Here is a 14,779-nt window from a genome sequence, read left to right as displayed (position 1 = left end):
AATCTCTTTTATTGCTGCTCCAACCCCTCCCTCTCTCTTTTTCTTCCCCAGTAAGAAGAAAGATTAGAAGAAAATGTTTTTGCCAGCAGGGAATGCATGAGATTCATTGGTTTGGGGCTTTTTTTTTTTCCTCATGGGGTACTATTGATGAGAAAAGCTTAAGCAAATACAGTGCGGTAGGACATTACAGAGGCACGAACTTTAAAGGGTAAGGAAATGGATTCTGCTGCTTGGCTCCTCCAGCTCTGAAGTGGTGTTGGCGAGGTCTGCTCCAGGGTCCGGTTTGGGGTTGTGCTGATCCGGTGTGTGCCAGCCTGTTTTCTGTCCGGCAGAATGGCGATTTAAATTCAGTCCTAAACTGCATTTCAGTGTGGAAAGCCAGGAGGCGGGAGAAGGTTACAGATTTCGGTGACCCCTTTGGAATTACACACCTGTCACACCTCGCATCCCCGAGCTGCAGGTGTGTCGGAGGGTGACACATTTAACAAAATCGCTGGGAAGTGCTCGCATCCGTGGCAGAAAGTGCTGTCGGGGGTGTAGGAGGTGTGGTTCGGACCTGGGAGTTTCTGCCTCAGCTCTCGTGAGTATCACACGCTGAAATGGAGCGTTTGCCGGGCTGTGGAGAGGGAGCAAATCAATTGCCTAATGATTTCTGCAAAGACACCTGTATAAGGGCTTTCAGGCTCCCAGCTAATTGTGTTTGGGAGCGGTGCGATTGTGTGAAGTGCTGTAAAAGTGAAGGGCTTTGTCTTTTTCACTAGAGAATAGGTAGCTTTCGAATGAACTGTCAACTCTTGATTGGAGGTAGTTCTTCTTGCTGTTACACTGCCTCTTGATAGGTACCTTTCCAAAAGTTCAAAACACCGTGTGGCTGAACTGCAAATAAAATCAGCTTTACTTTTCCCTCCCCTTTCTTTAAAGAGGAGAGAAAATTTAATTTCGGTTTAACTTTGATATCTCGTTGCAAAGTAGGCTAGACATGAAATTGGAAGTACTTCTCTGAGTCTTAGAGAATTTTTTTTTTTTAATACAGAATGAATTGCTGGGGGAACTGACTGCTTGGGATTCGTGGTGTTTTGTTTGCCCTTTAGGACACCCGAGAGATAAAGGTGGTTCAGTTCTTACAGTTAAGTAATCTCCATCCTTTCCACCTTCATGAGCCTAGCAGAATTTGATCCGTTGTTTGAATTAATCTTGTTTTTAATCTTCCTTGGATATGAAAAAGCCTGGGATAGTGAAAAATACTGTTATATTTAGCAAGAAGTTTAAGTCTTTAAGTCTTTCAAAACTACCTTGAACTGGAAACACCAGCAACTATTCTGACAAGCCAGATGAAGCTGATTAATGTAACTTGTTAAAATCTGTTTGAGGGAAGCTCTGAAGAGGAATGAAGGAGATGGAGTCGCTGACAGAGCGGAGCTGAGCACTGAGGATGGTGGGTTCTGTTCCTGCTTCTGCCATCGCAGGGCAGTGTGACCTCCTGCCTAAGCTGCGCTCCTGCCTGCACCTCCTGGGATACTGAGCTTGTCCCGGTTCTCTTAAGTGCTTTTACACATGATTTGTGAGAGTAATTGCATGTAAATGGCCACTTGTGGTTTTGATTGCTGATGAGGTGGTAGTTTGGCTTGTGCTAATGCTCATTCTTGGAAAGTTGTAGGGATCTTGAGCATCACCGTTTATTTTGGGCAACACTGGATTTTTACACTGCTGCAGAGGTTTTGAGACTGGGGTTATTTTTATCTCCTGAACGTCTCTGACATTATCAGTGCTTGCTTTTTCTGTGGTCCCTTAAGTCTGCCTCAAACGGAATATGAAGGACAGCACTGACCTCTCCAGAAACAAACTGTTAAATTGAATTACAGGGTGGAAAACTGTCTCGTGGGGACTGGGCTGGGGACCCCCCTCGGCGCGATGCTTGCTGTTCCTGGTAATTTTAGTTTGTGAGGTCTGTAATTATGAACTTAGCTTAGTCCACCAGTGTGTTTGCTTTCTAACGTTAAGTTTTTTGCTTGGGTCTTTAAGTCTTTAAGACTTCTATCTTGACATTAAATGTAAATGTTTTATGGTTTTCTGGGGCTTTTTTGAAAGCCTGAGTTTTTCTGTAATGTTTTTCATGGTGGGGTTGGGACAGTGGGCTGAGACTTAATATAATTTCAGTGCCTGCCTTCCTGTAACGTTTGGGACTAGGATACTTTGTAAATGCGAGGCTTTAACTTGTTGCTCGTCTCTCAGTGAAAATGAGACTGGGTTCTGTAGAAAGTTGTCATTAGGCAAGTATAGGTGTGTTTGTGTGTATATACGTGTTGTGTGTGTATGACTTTCTGTCCTGCATGTGCACGTAGCCAGCTCTGTGCTTCTGAATCTGGACAGTCAATCTGGTTTCAAATTCTGTTTCATAAGTAACTTAATTGTTCCTGCCCTTCCCATTCCCCTTCAAAGCATGTGGTGATCTCGCGCCTCTGACAGGAGTGGTTTTCCTGGCTGATAAGGGGATGGCCATGGTGTTTTCTCCCTTGGCTGTTCTCTGGGCTGTGTGTTATCTCTCTCTGTGCTGATAAAGGCTGGGGAGGGGGTTGACTGGTCTTTGTGTGCCGAGTGGTGCCATCCTGTTCCATCTCTCTCCAGTTTGTCACCTGTGAAGCTGAGATCACAGAACTCGCCCTGCTTGGGAAAGGAAGGTGGGTCCTAGCTGTAGGTGCAGGGGTTTGTCACATCTGCCAGGGGAACTGCAGGCTGCTCTGGGCTGTTACTTCACTCGGATCCCTGCAAGCATCTGGTCATCTTTGTGATGGCATAAATATGGAGAGTGTTAATCTGTCTGAGAAGACTCCAGGAGACAGCAGGCACTGTGAGCTTTCAGATGGCGGGCACTTGAGAAATCCACTCCATTTGCCTTTCTGCTTTTGAGTCCCTCCTTAAGGAGGGAAGAATCTGTTTACTTTGTTGTGCTTGGAAAACGGGCTCACCCACAACAAAAGACCCTGTAATGCTTGCTGTAGTGCACGATTATTGCACAAAAGCATCTTGCTGTGTGGTGCTGTGGCTGTGCTCGGTGTTGTATGATAACACATGTTTCTCAGCTGTTGTTGATTCCTCAGTGGCACAGACTTCAAAGGAATGTGCTGAAAGAGAGCTGCAGCCAGGGAAAAACGGGGTTTGTTCCAGTGGCCTGTACCATCCATCTGTTTAAATACTCTGCTGAACTGTTCCAGAGTGTTCAGGCATCCAGTTAGGACTGACAAGCAATTACAGCTGGGAGTAGAGCCTGCTGCAGAGACCACCTAGGGGAGGCTTAAGTGTTACCTCCCTTCTGTGGGTCAGAGCCCCCCTGCCCTCCCAGCCAGCCAGGAGAGATAAGGCTTCTCATTTGGGGTATCTTTCAACATGACATTGTCTAATTCCTAATGCTGTTGAGGATTTATTTATTTTTACTCTCCATACTATCTTTAGCACAAGAAGGGAAGAATGGTAATGAGGACAGACGGTCATCTCTGTAGTGTCCTCTGTGTGGGTAGTAAGGTAGATCTGTAATTTAAATGAGTAAATATTTATAAAAAGATATTTTTTTTCATATGTTTGGGATAGTTCACAGAGAGTGATCTGTTGATCACTTGTGTCTCCAAAGGTACTGATATACTTTACTCGATTAGTTTTAGCTCCAAAACATGAGCAGTAAAGTTAAATTGGAGCCAAATTACATTGCGTTTGGGGGAACACAACTTCATCCACAGGAACTAAAAAAAACTCCAGTGTACTGCATTATAATACAGAAGGATACTGCCAGTTCCAAGTATTATAAATGAGGTTTTTACTTGAATTCCAGCATTGGAGTCTACTGTGCAAGGCATGTCTACACCCATCATTGCCAACTGAATCTTCATATCATGGCCTGTGTGTTCTATGTAGTCCCAGATAGCAGAACTCGGAGGAAATACTAGGAGAGAGGCTGCAAGTAATCAGTGGATAACCTATGAAGATTCCAGAAGTTTTTCTGTGTGAGACTGACACAAATTTTGAGGATTGGAATGAGCACTGTAGATAGAGCAATGTGTGTTTCAGCTAAGAGGGTTTAACCTTCTTTGCCAATGGAAAATGCTCATGCAGATACACTAAGAGGATATTTGAGCTTGGAAAAGTTGTGAGGCACTTCAGGGTTTGCTTTTCACCTGCAAGCAAGCAGCACAGCTTTAAAGGTGAGCCTGTCCTCTGCTGTGGTATTGCTCCCTCCTTAGTCGTGTGATGTGACATCTGTGCTTTTGAAAGCAGATTTCTTTCTCCCCATGTTGGCAGTCGTGATGGTTTCATGGTATTTCGAGATGTCGGATTTTAATGCCTTACTACCCCTTTGAGCGGAAAGGGGAGGTAAACTTCTAGAAATGTATAATGCAACTGACTTCCAGCTTCTGCCCTTGCTCCAGGCTTGACATTGTAGTTTGAATTTATTTATTTGCTTTGAAAGCTGTACTCGGTGTAACCTTAAGTTTTACTTCCCTTACTGCAACAGTACCTGATGTGTTTCCAGCCTGTACCTTGCTGGGCCTCTGCTTTGTCCAGTTTTAAACTGGCCAGGCTGTCGCTGCTTTTTTTTGTATCAGTCCTCCCCAGCGATCTTTAGAGTTGGAACTTCCTTTTGCTTCAAGTGAACTGGAAGTGTTTGGCTAAAATGTTTTTTGGACTCCTGAAGTGTTTGTCAGTGTTTCCAAGCTGTTGTTTGAAGGGAGTTTGGAGTTTCCGGAAGAACCTTTGGAAACTTTAGGTTTTACTGTCAGTCAGCAGTTCTGTGAGTGTGGATAAAGAGAGGCTGTAATTCCTCTGGGCAGCCAGATGTTTTGTGTCTCTGCTGAAGTGGGGAGACAGTGTGGCTTTAGGGGTTGAATGGTCTGCTGTTCTTGTCATAGGGCTGTTTGGGGATCTTCAACAGATCAGATCTGCTTTCTCTCCTCTCCCCTCTCCCCACTCCTGCCATGCCTGTGCTGATGGTGATTACCTCCTTCTGAGTAAAATGGGATTATTGAGAGCAAAGCATCATTTATTGCTTTCTAAAAGGTAGGTATTTGCTTGTCAGTCTGTGTTTCTTAAATACTAAGCTTGAAGTTATATAAAAGCTGCATGTGTCTTGACAATTAGTGAATTTATAGCAATTATCCGGTAGATTAATACTAATTGTAATTCTGACTGGCGGGCATTAAGTGAACTTTATAAAGAAATCAGTTTTCCTTGCAAACAGAGGAGAGAGCACTCATTGATGCAAGTCTCCCAGTTCCATATTAAAATGTGACTCTTTTAGGCACTTAAACACTTGTAAAATCTGTGACTGTCCTTGTCTTTCTTCTCCCTCTTCTATGTGACATATGAGGGGAAAGTTAAAAGGAACTCATCAGTGGCTGCACATGTCAGAGTCTTCCTGGAGAAGAAAGTAGTAAGATGGCACAGGTAGTAATGTTTGGAAGTTGATATTGAGAATCAAGAGAGCAAATGCTTAAATGTGCCATTGCAGCTGTGTGGCTGGCAATATTCACTAGCAGTAGTACCTGGAATAATAAATAATTCCCATCCAGAGAGGAACATATGGCAGTGGTTGAATGCCCTTGTCCTTGCCCGTCAGGAAGTGATTGTGGTGGTGTTTTGGTTATTTTTTTTTCTTTAGAGAGCTTGTCCTGGGCTTCATCTGTGCCTCCAAGTCAATCCAAGCACTAGCAGTGTTTTCTGTGGGAGCAAGGACAGAAACTTCAAATAAGCTGAGTTGGGGACTTTTTATTTTGGGCAGTGGAAGTGGGACAGAGGAGCACAGGACTAACAAAGAACAGTCACACTGAATACAATGCAATGTTTTCATGCAGTTAATGGGATTGGAATCGGTAACCTGATACTCCAAAGAGATAACAAAGGCTATTTAGCATACAAGGGAACGTAGTTGGTTGTTGGTTTTTTTTTTTAAGGAGTTGGTAGAGTGTAGAAGAATCTTTTGTCAGAACTCATTCTAGTGAACAAGTTCTGGCAGAAAATGACTGAATTAACAAGAGTTTATGAAAGAGTCTGAATAGAAAAAGAATTTTCTTCTTTACTGCCAGTATTTTTTCTCTACAGTTCTTGTAGGTGCTTAGCAGTTTACCTGCTTCCCTCATGTCCTGTGAACTTAGCTTTTGTTTCAAACTGAAATGTTCAAAATGAAATGTGCCAAGTTGTCATAACAAATCAGTCACCCTGTTGTTCCCTTATTTCCCAGGAACAGACCAGAAGGTGACCAGCTTGATAGAGAGCACAGCTGTGCTACTAGGGGTGAAGCTGTTGTGTGTGAGACCACAGAGAACTCTCTTTAGATGGCTTGTGAGGATGGGCATCTGTGATGGTGATCAGCTGTAAGAAAACCCAGTCTGGCCTCATAACTCAAGAACTAACATAATATTCTACTTTAGGCCTGCTGCTTGCCTCCCTTGTGGTTTTAGTGAATCCGAGGAACTTGCAGTGCACATGGGCAAGGCTGGAAGATAGGAAATAGCTTTGGTGGTATGTGCTACAGGAGAGGAGCTGGCTGTGAGTTGGCTGTTGGCAAGTTCTGTGTGCCGTGGGTTGGGCATTTTTCTGAGGCAGAAATGAAGGGAGGAGACTCACCTTGCTTAGATAGGGTGCAAGAGAGCTGGGCTCCTGCCAGCAGCCAGAAATCACGATTTAAAAAGTAGTCCGGTGGTGAGTTTGTTACTTAAAGTCTTAGCAAGACAGAATGGGGTTTAGGTCTATTAGGAGTTGCTGGTCTTCTGTTTGTAGCTCATTGTAAAGCTCCTGATCAGCCTTGATCAGCAACCTGGGCAGGTGGAAGGTGTCCCTGCCATGGCAGGGGCTTGGTGTGAGATGGTCTTTAGGTCCCTTCCAGCCTAGAGCATTCTGTGATTCCATGGTTCTGTGTTGGATTTGCGCTGTGCCTTTGGAAACATGGGGCTCTTCCCCAACCCTTGCTGCTTTCCTGCTGCCTTTCTTTTAGGAATAGTGACTCGTTCCTGTGCTCCCTGTGTGTGCCTGAGGGCACTGCCACCCCTTTCTGCCCTAAACACACCCTCGTGACTTTGTGGCTTTCCAGGTGCCCTTGTAGTTGCAGCACAGCTTTTGGATGGGAGGGAAAGACCCTGGCACTTTCCCTTCATATCTCCCAGCCACAGAACATTCCTCCACTTCCTCTCCTGCTGAGCTATTTGGAGCAGAGCAGGGGGGAACACTTGCTGTGCTGTTTCCCTTGCCCAGGAGTTGGGTTTAACTTGCACGAAGCACCTGTCCTGTTGTGATCCTGGCATCCTGTCAGTGGTCATTTTCCCTGCTCCTTGAGAGACAGTGTTTTTTGTTGCTGGCAGTTCTCTGCCTTAGCCTTCTAGAGAAGCCCAACAAGAAATTTTCTCAAATTCTTCCACTGCCTCCCTCCCCTTGTCCTTCACTGACCTCTAACTACATTTTTATCTTTCTTGACAAGATGCTTAGTTTCATTTATCAGCTGCTTTTCCCTTCATTCTTCAGCTTTGATTATTTTTCCAGGAGCTGCTTAGAAGCATTAACCATTACAGGTGTGCAGAACAGTCAAACATGGTCACATTCCTTAGTGTTTTGATTTTTTTTATTGTACTCTAATGCTGAAGTGCCTGTGGCAGGTAAATATTTTTTATGTACAACTACTTGTCATGACAAAAATATCCATCCTTAGCAGAGGATAAGGAATGCAGTTGGCTTTATTTTCATATTACAATATACCAATATTACCAGCTGCAAGAGCCCTGTTTCCCTTCCTGAGCATAAACTATTGTAGTAAGTTCTGACTTTATAAAAGTCATTAACATTTTCTGAATTTGTATTTACAAGATAAAAATGTGACATACATAGAAGGAAGTGGCAAATACGCTGTCTGTCTTAGTCTTGTGGCTTACTAAGTGCTTGACAAATGCTCTGTTGCCTCTGAACAGTATTATTTTGTTCCAAAAAACTGGAATATTACCTAGACTTTCATTAAAATGTTTGCTTTACTTGTGGATATCAGAGCAGAGGATGACTGGATTTATTTAAATATATGCTGCAAGGGTATTTCTTTCCTATTTTGCAGTGCCCTTCATGCTTGTCATTGTAAGGGTACATGCAAAATAATTGGAAATCTACAGTAATTTCACAATTATAAGCCACACTTCCGGGTGTCAGCAACTTTTTGTTCTTTGTCCATATATAAGCCACACCTGATTATAAGCCACACTTTAGGTTTGGACCAAAACTTTAGTCAAAGTGGTGTGGCTTATAATCGTGAAATTACTCTATATGCTTCCGTAGCATGTTTACTTTAATGGTCCACAATGATCTCTGGACAAACTGTATTTTATTTCAAAAGACCTCCATTATCCTCAGCTTGGCCAGTATGAATGAGAATAGAATTCAATGTATACAGCCTTTTTAAGCATACCCTTCTTTTTCTTGCTGACGTGGGCATAAAGCATGTGGTAGGGTGTGGGCACTGGAAGAGGTTGCCCAGAGAAGCCCCATCCCTAGAAGTGTTCAAGGATCTAATGAAAAAAAGAGTATTTAAATATCTTGTGCTGATGCCACAATGTGTAACTGTGATGTTGAGCCTCTTCATTGCTGGGATTCCAAGTACAAGGCAGGTGGGAATCCCTGGTCTGATTTTAATATTGGCAGGGGGAACCATCTGAGTTGTTGCTTCATGCAAAGTACAAGATTACTGGGGGAACTTCCTTTGGACATTTGACCACTACTTAGCAGTGACCTTTTCCTGAAAAAATAAAAGGTATGGCTACTAGATGAACAAGCAGACCTTAAATCAGTGGTTGGTAGGTGCATGTCCCACCCTCAGTGGGTGAGACTGTTGGCATTCCCAGGATAATGTCACTGTAATGAAGTTGAGCTCTGGAACAACACGACAGTAGCAACATGACAGTGTTGGTTGCTCCCTGAAACTCTCCTCAGCCAGGCTGGAGTGGCAAAGGCACAGCTGCAGAGTGATGATGGCCAAACAGTGCCACCTGTGAGCCACTCTGAAGCCGTGTGTGCTGTGGCTGTCACATAACCAAGGAGAAATGCCTGTGAAAGATGTTAAACTGCTTTACCTGGCACCTTGAGTGGGATAACAGCAGGCACGTAGCTGGGGTACAGCTTCTCTGCTGGCAAGAAGTTCAAGCAAAGGGAAGTGTAACTCTTCAGTTCTTATGAAATACTGAACATTTTAAAGGACAGTATCAAGGGAAGGTTCGTCCTATTATAAGAGCTGACTGGAAGATTTGTTATAAGGTATTTGGAGGCCGGCATGAATTGTGACTTGTTGATTCCAGGAGCTGGAAAGGATGTGAAGTGTAATCCAACAGTTGGTACACAGATACTGTTTGGCAAATAAACCATTAACTATTCTTGGGTCTTTTCTTGCAACTTCTACTTTAGTTTTCCTGAAGGATAGTAACTCTTAATTCCAGTGCTGTTTGAGCGTGCAGAGCTTTCTGGGAGACTCTGTATGTTCTTCTGATGGAAGTTTGGCATAATCTTGCTGTTTAACCACTGTTTTCATTTTACTCTGTGTTTTGTTCTTCTCCCTGTCTTCCTGACTCCTGCAATGTTTTAATAAAGTCAGTCCTGTGCTTGCTGGACTAGGAGAAGGGAAATAACTATAATGCTCTAACATGGGTCCTTTCTATTACACCTGACATTAAAGTAAGACATTAAAGGCAAGGCAAATATTGAGTAGTTTGGCTTGGTTCATTTTCATAGTTTTTTTTTCAAAAAATGTGGGTTTTTTATATGATTTCCGACAGTGGATTTATTCCTGATATTGAGAATTAATACAAACCTTTGAGAGAGATCACAGAGTAAGGAATCAGTATTAATTTAGAAGCTTTTGCCAGTTTAGGGTTTTTTTTAATTCTTAGAGTAACAAAGTGGTGGGAGTATCCTTTGATAAGTTCTTTACCATCAGTTCTCTTTAAAAGAATTCTAGGTTCTGTTTTGCTGTGCTGAGCCCATCATCAGGGTATCTGACTGTTTGCTTTGTACTTCTTAACACTCTTGAGGTGCAAATGGTGTCTGTTCTCCTATTCACACTGAGATGCTGAGAGATGTTCTCTCTGTGCTTTGTTCATGTGACTTAATTTCATTAAACCAAAGGCCAGGTGTGTCCTGAAACTTGTAACAATATTGTTTTCTCTCCTGCTGCCTATTTGCTCATTGTCACCAATTTGACAATGTGTGAACTTGAGGTAGAGCTTGACTGTGGGAATTGGTGATTTGTGCCTGTATTTGCCTCTTCTTAGCGAAGTTTCAGGTTTGGCTATTTTTTTTTTTTTAAATTAACCTTTACCAGGTGTGGCTTTTATTTGAAAAGGAAGGAAAAAAAAGTTTTAAGTGTGGGTTTATGTAAGCCTGTAAAAATGTGTTGTTTTGTCAGCTTATGCTATTAAAAATATACTGTATGTAGAATTAATTACTATATGTAGAATTAATCTGTTGTAAGATTCTCTTACACTCATCTAATACATGTTGAAGCTTATTTGAAGCATTGGAAATGTGTGTAGAGAGTGAGGTAAAGAGTGATTGGGTGCAAGTCAGTTTGAGCATCATCACCAAACAAATATTGTGACACAAATCACTTAGCTAAGTTTGCTTTTATGCATTTGGTTGTTTGGGTTTGTCTCTGGGAAACTGATTTCTTTGTGTTGTGTCTTGAATCAAGGGGACAAAAGCAAAGCAGTTGTGACAGCTGATATTAAAAACTAGTGTGCAAACTTACCTACATAGGTTATTCATTTCTGTGAAATTCCAGTTGATTTATTCCACCTTGTCCCAGACTGGGAGGAAACCAGTTGCTTTCTTTGAGTCAACACTGGTCCTTCAGAGCTGAGACGCCAACTCTGCCTGTGTTGAGGTAGTCATTTGTGAGCACAACTTGCTTAAAAATGTACTCAGCATCAGTAATAGGGATAGTTTGTGCATTTTATTATAACCTTTTGGAATGTGTTGGGAAAATAGAGTAATTCAGTGGCTCTGAACTTCATTAACTGTAGAAGTTAAAGAAAGCGATTTAAGATTTGTCACTGGCTTAGGGCTAGTGGGAGGTCTCTGATCTGTCATTATTAATGACCATATGTAAAGAAGGCTTTAATTTTCTAGGGAAGCATCTTCATCCTTTGAGTCAGTTTTCAGACTCAGCTGGTGAAAGCAACCTGATCTGAATGGAGCACTGGCCCTGCTTTTGAGCAGGAGGCTGGTCTCCAGCATCTCCTTCCAGCCTGAAGGGTTCTGGCTTTTGGTTTATTTTCTTTTTCATTAGGAGGTGTTTGTACCACGCAGCCACTGTCAGCTGTAATGGGATTGCCTTGCTGATACTGCCAGCAGTTAAGCCAGAGGGGTAAATAAATCCTTGGTTGTAAGTAATTTTTTAAAACCCCTCTTTTTTTGCTTGTCTTTACAGCACTTCTGTTGGATAAATTCAGAACATGTAGGATTGACTTAGCATCTTGTTTTCTAGCTGCTGCAAAATCTTTGTTTTAAGAGGTGGAGTAGGGCAAGTTGTTATGACCTTTCCTGAAGCTGTAGGGAGTAAGTTCACTGTAGGATAAGTTCTCAGCTTTCCAGGAGCTGGATTTTTATATGGTATCTAATGATTCTGTACTTGAAATGCAGCAGACAAACTCTGCTTTAGGGAAACTTGTCACAGATGTCTAATATATTGAAATTACCCATGAATTATTGACTTGGGGGGAAAAAAAGCTATAAGCATAGCAAGTATTAGAGATGATAAAGAAGGAAAATGTCTTTTATGCAAAGTACTTCTAACAGAATACAATGTATGGATTTATGTGATGAGACCTTTAACAAAGAGTTAAAAATCCAAATTTTTCTATAGGAATGTTTATGTACATACTTGAGTAAGGTGATATGGGAAAAATACTTGCCTGGTAATGAATGCAGGATTTCAGGGATGCTTGTTCACACACCAGCTTGCTTTGTAGAAGGGATAGTAGAGTGGGTGTCTGGACTTGTCACAGAAGAGCCTGTCATGCCCTGGTGATAATTCCGAGGTTTAGAGAGCCGTTTCACTCTGTACCCAACAGGACAAATCAGGCTTTCAACTGCAAGCTTTGAAGTGGGAACAGAGAAGAGATTTTTAATGAAGTTGAAGGGGAATAAGTGATTAATATCCTGTGCTTCACTAGGTGCTACATCATTAGGATTTTTTCTTGAAATGAAATCCTTAATCAAACCATCCTGCTGTCTCTGTTTGTTGAGTGAAAGGGTCTGCCTTTGGTTCAAGTACTATCATATAATTTTTATGTAGTTGACGTTGAAAAGGTGGCTTGATGTACTTTTTTCATGGAAATCTGATTTCTTTTCTGGTAAAGCAATGCTAGAACATGCTATGAGAAAGGGTCAGATTACAATAATTTCATGATTATAAGCTGCGCCATTTTGACTAAAGTTTTGGTCCAAATCTGGAAGTGTGGCTTATAATCGTGAAATTACTGTATTTCTTTTTTTTTTTTTTTTTTACTTCTAGATGAAGTAATCTTGAAGGCAATGATAGATGGAATACCAATAAATGAAACTTTGCTGGAGTAAGGAAACTCATTGAGTGGTCACTTGTGCAGAAAAAGTCAGCATCTTCAGCATCAGTTCTTAGAGATTGTGGCAAATACATGAATGGCACAGCATCTGTCCAGTTACGTATGTAAAGGTACCTGAACTGCAAAATCTTGAGTTTCTTAATTTCAAAAAAATCAAAAGTTCATTTAATAGTACTTACACTGTGAGTTGGGGGAGGTAAAAAGGCAAATGTCAGGACAGTGCTGTGTTCTGGCATCATCTGCTGATTGTTTAGTCATATGCATTGATACTTATCTACCCTAGTGATAACTTCTGTTTTCTAAATCCAGATTAGATAGAAATTTGGAGTCACTGTGGTATCTCAGGTGGTTTCTTGAATTATTTTGGTATCTCTTCCTTCCTGATTTTGGTGAAATGTAAAACTTGCTTTAACAGTTTCCTGGCTTGTCTTGGAAACTTATGGTTTAGCTCCTTAGTTTATTTACTAAAAAGTGATGATTTGTTGGAGTTTGAGCACAGGGCTCTGAATATGCACGTATTGCACTGATTCTGCAGCTGGTGGCCTGGTGCCAGCTGCGGTGGGCAGAGCTGGAACTGAGCCACTGCTAAACACCTCTGCAGTCACAATCATCTGTGCCATGGGAGGCTGCTGTGCACTGAGCACACGGGATTGTCTGCAGGAGTAACACATCATTTGGCAATTTTTAAATTTATTTTTTTGAGAAAATAGATGGGAATAGGAGGGCTAATTGCAGTAGAGGCTGTGTCTGGTGGGATGTGGAGCTGCAATACTATAGAGTTGAAATAAAGCCTGTAGTGTTTGGGTGCTGCCAGCCTTACACCAAGGTGCAGGCTCATGGCCAGAGCTGTTGTAAAGGCAGTTGTAGCAGCTCTTGTAAGCAGGTCCTGGAGGTCACTGAAGTGGCAGTCTGGGACTGGTAAGCCCTAATTACTGACCATGTGTGGGAGTAGGACCTGATGGTTCTTGGAGAGCCTCCTGCAGTGGATTACCTGCAAACCATAGTATTTATGATACTGCATGGAAATACAGAAATGCGCTGGTATTACTGGGAGCTTTTTTTTTTTTTAAATATAGATAGTGTTTGAGGATCTGGGGACTCTTGTCATGTGGTTCTGTAGCATGCTTTAGCTGACTTTCAGCTGTTTGTGTTGGTAGTCTGCTGAAAGAAATCGCTTTTTGATGATGTGATTCCTTTAAAGGGATCAATTGATTGAAGTGTTTGTTAAAAGTTGACTAGTCAAGCAGCACTTGTAAATCCTGTCTTCTTTTGATGGGACTTTAAATAGCAGAGCAACTGTGTACATGCATCTATCTTTTGAAAGGAGAAAAAGAAGCTTCCATATTTTCACAGCAAGATTTTAAAAATACCTACAATTGCTTATGGAGCATTTTCTAACTGTATATTTTCATGTGAGAATTTTGCATTTCCTTTGCAGTGACAATTTACAGTGGAAAAGTGTGTTTATTTTTGGCAATCTTATCAAAAGAACCCAGATTAAGATCTTCGACCTACAGCTGTTGTAAATACAAGTCTTTTTGTTCCAAAGCCTTGCAGAGTTGTTCCTTGTTTGTGTTAATTGATTAAAAAGTGTGCTGAGTTGGCCCAAGTTCCTCTTGGTAATTGGGTGAAATGAAACCCCAGAATAGACAGAAAAATCAACACTACATCTTCCTTTTGGGGAAAGTTGATTGTTATTTTGATGGGCTCTTTTTGCATGTTGTGGACCTATATATAAATGTATTTATATGTATTTGTGTCTTTTAGCCTCAAAACCCCTTAGATTCACACTGCAGCTCACCAGGTCTGTCTCTGTGTTACAGAACAGATGGTTAATTCAAAACTAAGAGTATTAAAGCTGAGTAGCTAAATCTGATCTCCTAAAAACGGGGTTGCCAAAACAAGCTGCTGTATTTGATGTAGCTGCTGAATTGGTCTTTTATTTGCTACAAAGGCAAACCTGAGTCCAATGCTTAAACGCCAAGAGGTTGGTCAATTCCGAATTTTTTCAGCTTGCAGTTGCTCTCTGAGCCTCTAACTTGAAGCAGCAAGTTGCTTACATATTGTAGGGGCTCTGAAAGAGAAAAAGGCTCATTTCAAATCCGTTGTTTTTTCTGGGCTTATCGACATGGTCCTGGGTTTTTGAAGTAACAAAGACAAATTGCAGGAGTGGAATGAGGCTGACACCT

At 41.7% G+C, this 14,779-nt stretch overlaps 1 protein-coding gene across 4 annotated transcripts in view; it reads left to right on the top strand.

Annotated features, from left to right (window-relative positions):
- The window catches only part of RASSF8 (Ras association domain family member 8), a 67,414-nt gene that overhangs the window by 674 nt on the left and 51,961 nt on the right, over positions 1 to 14,779 (top strand). The window contains exon 1 of one of the 4 annotated variants that reach the window (XM_033058165.1): positions 137 to 208. The exons of 1 other annotated variant lie outside the window; for it this stretch is intronic. The gene's annotated coding sequence lies outside the window, so the exon portion shown is untranslated. Of the gene's footprint in view, positions 1 to 136; positions 209 to 267; positions 581 to 4,914; positions 5,047 to 14,779 lie in introns of those variants that run through there. 2 more of the 4 variants (XM_033058167.2, XM_033058168.2) reach the window with 2 other exon arrangements.

The sequence above is a fragment of the Catharus ustulatus genome, chromosome 4 (assembly GCF_009819885.2).
Source record: "Catharus ustulatus isolate bCatUst1 chromosome 4, bCatUst1.pri.v2, whole genome shotgun sequence".
Lineage (NCBI taxonomy): Eukaryota > Metazoa > Chordata > Aves > Passeriformes > Turdidae > Catharus > Catharus ustulatus.
The sequence above is the reverse complement of the archived record's forward strand: the minus strand, read 5'-3'. Positions and strand labels throughout refer to the sequence as shown.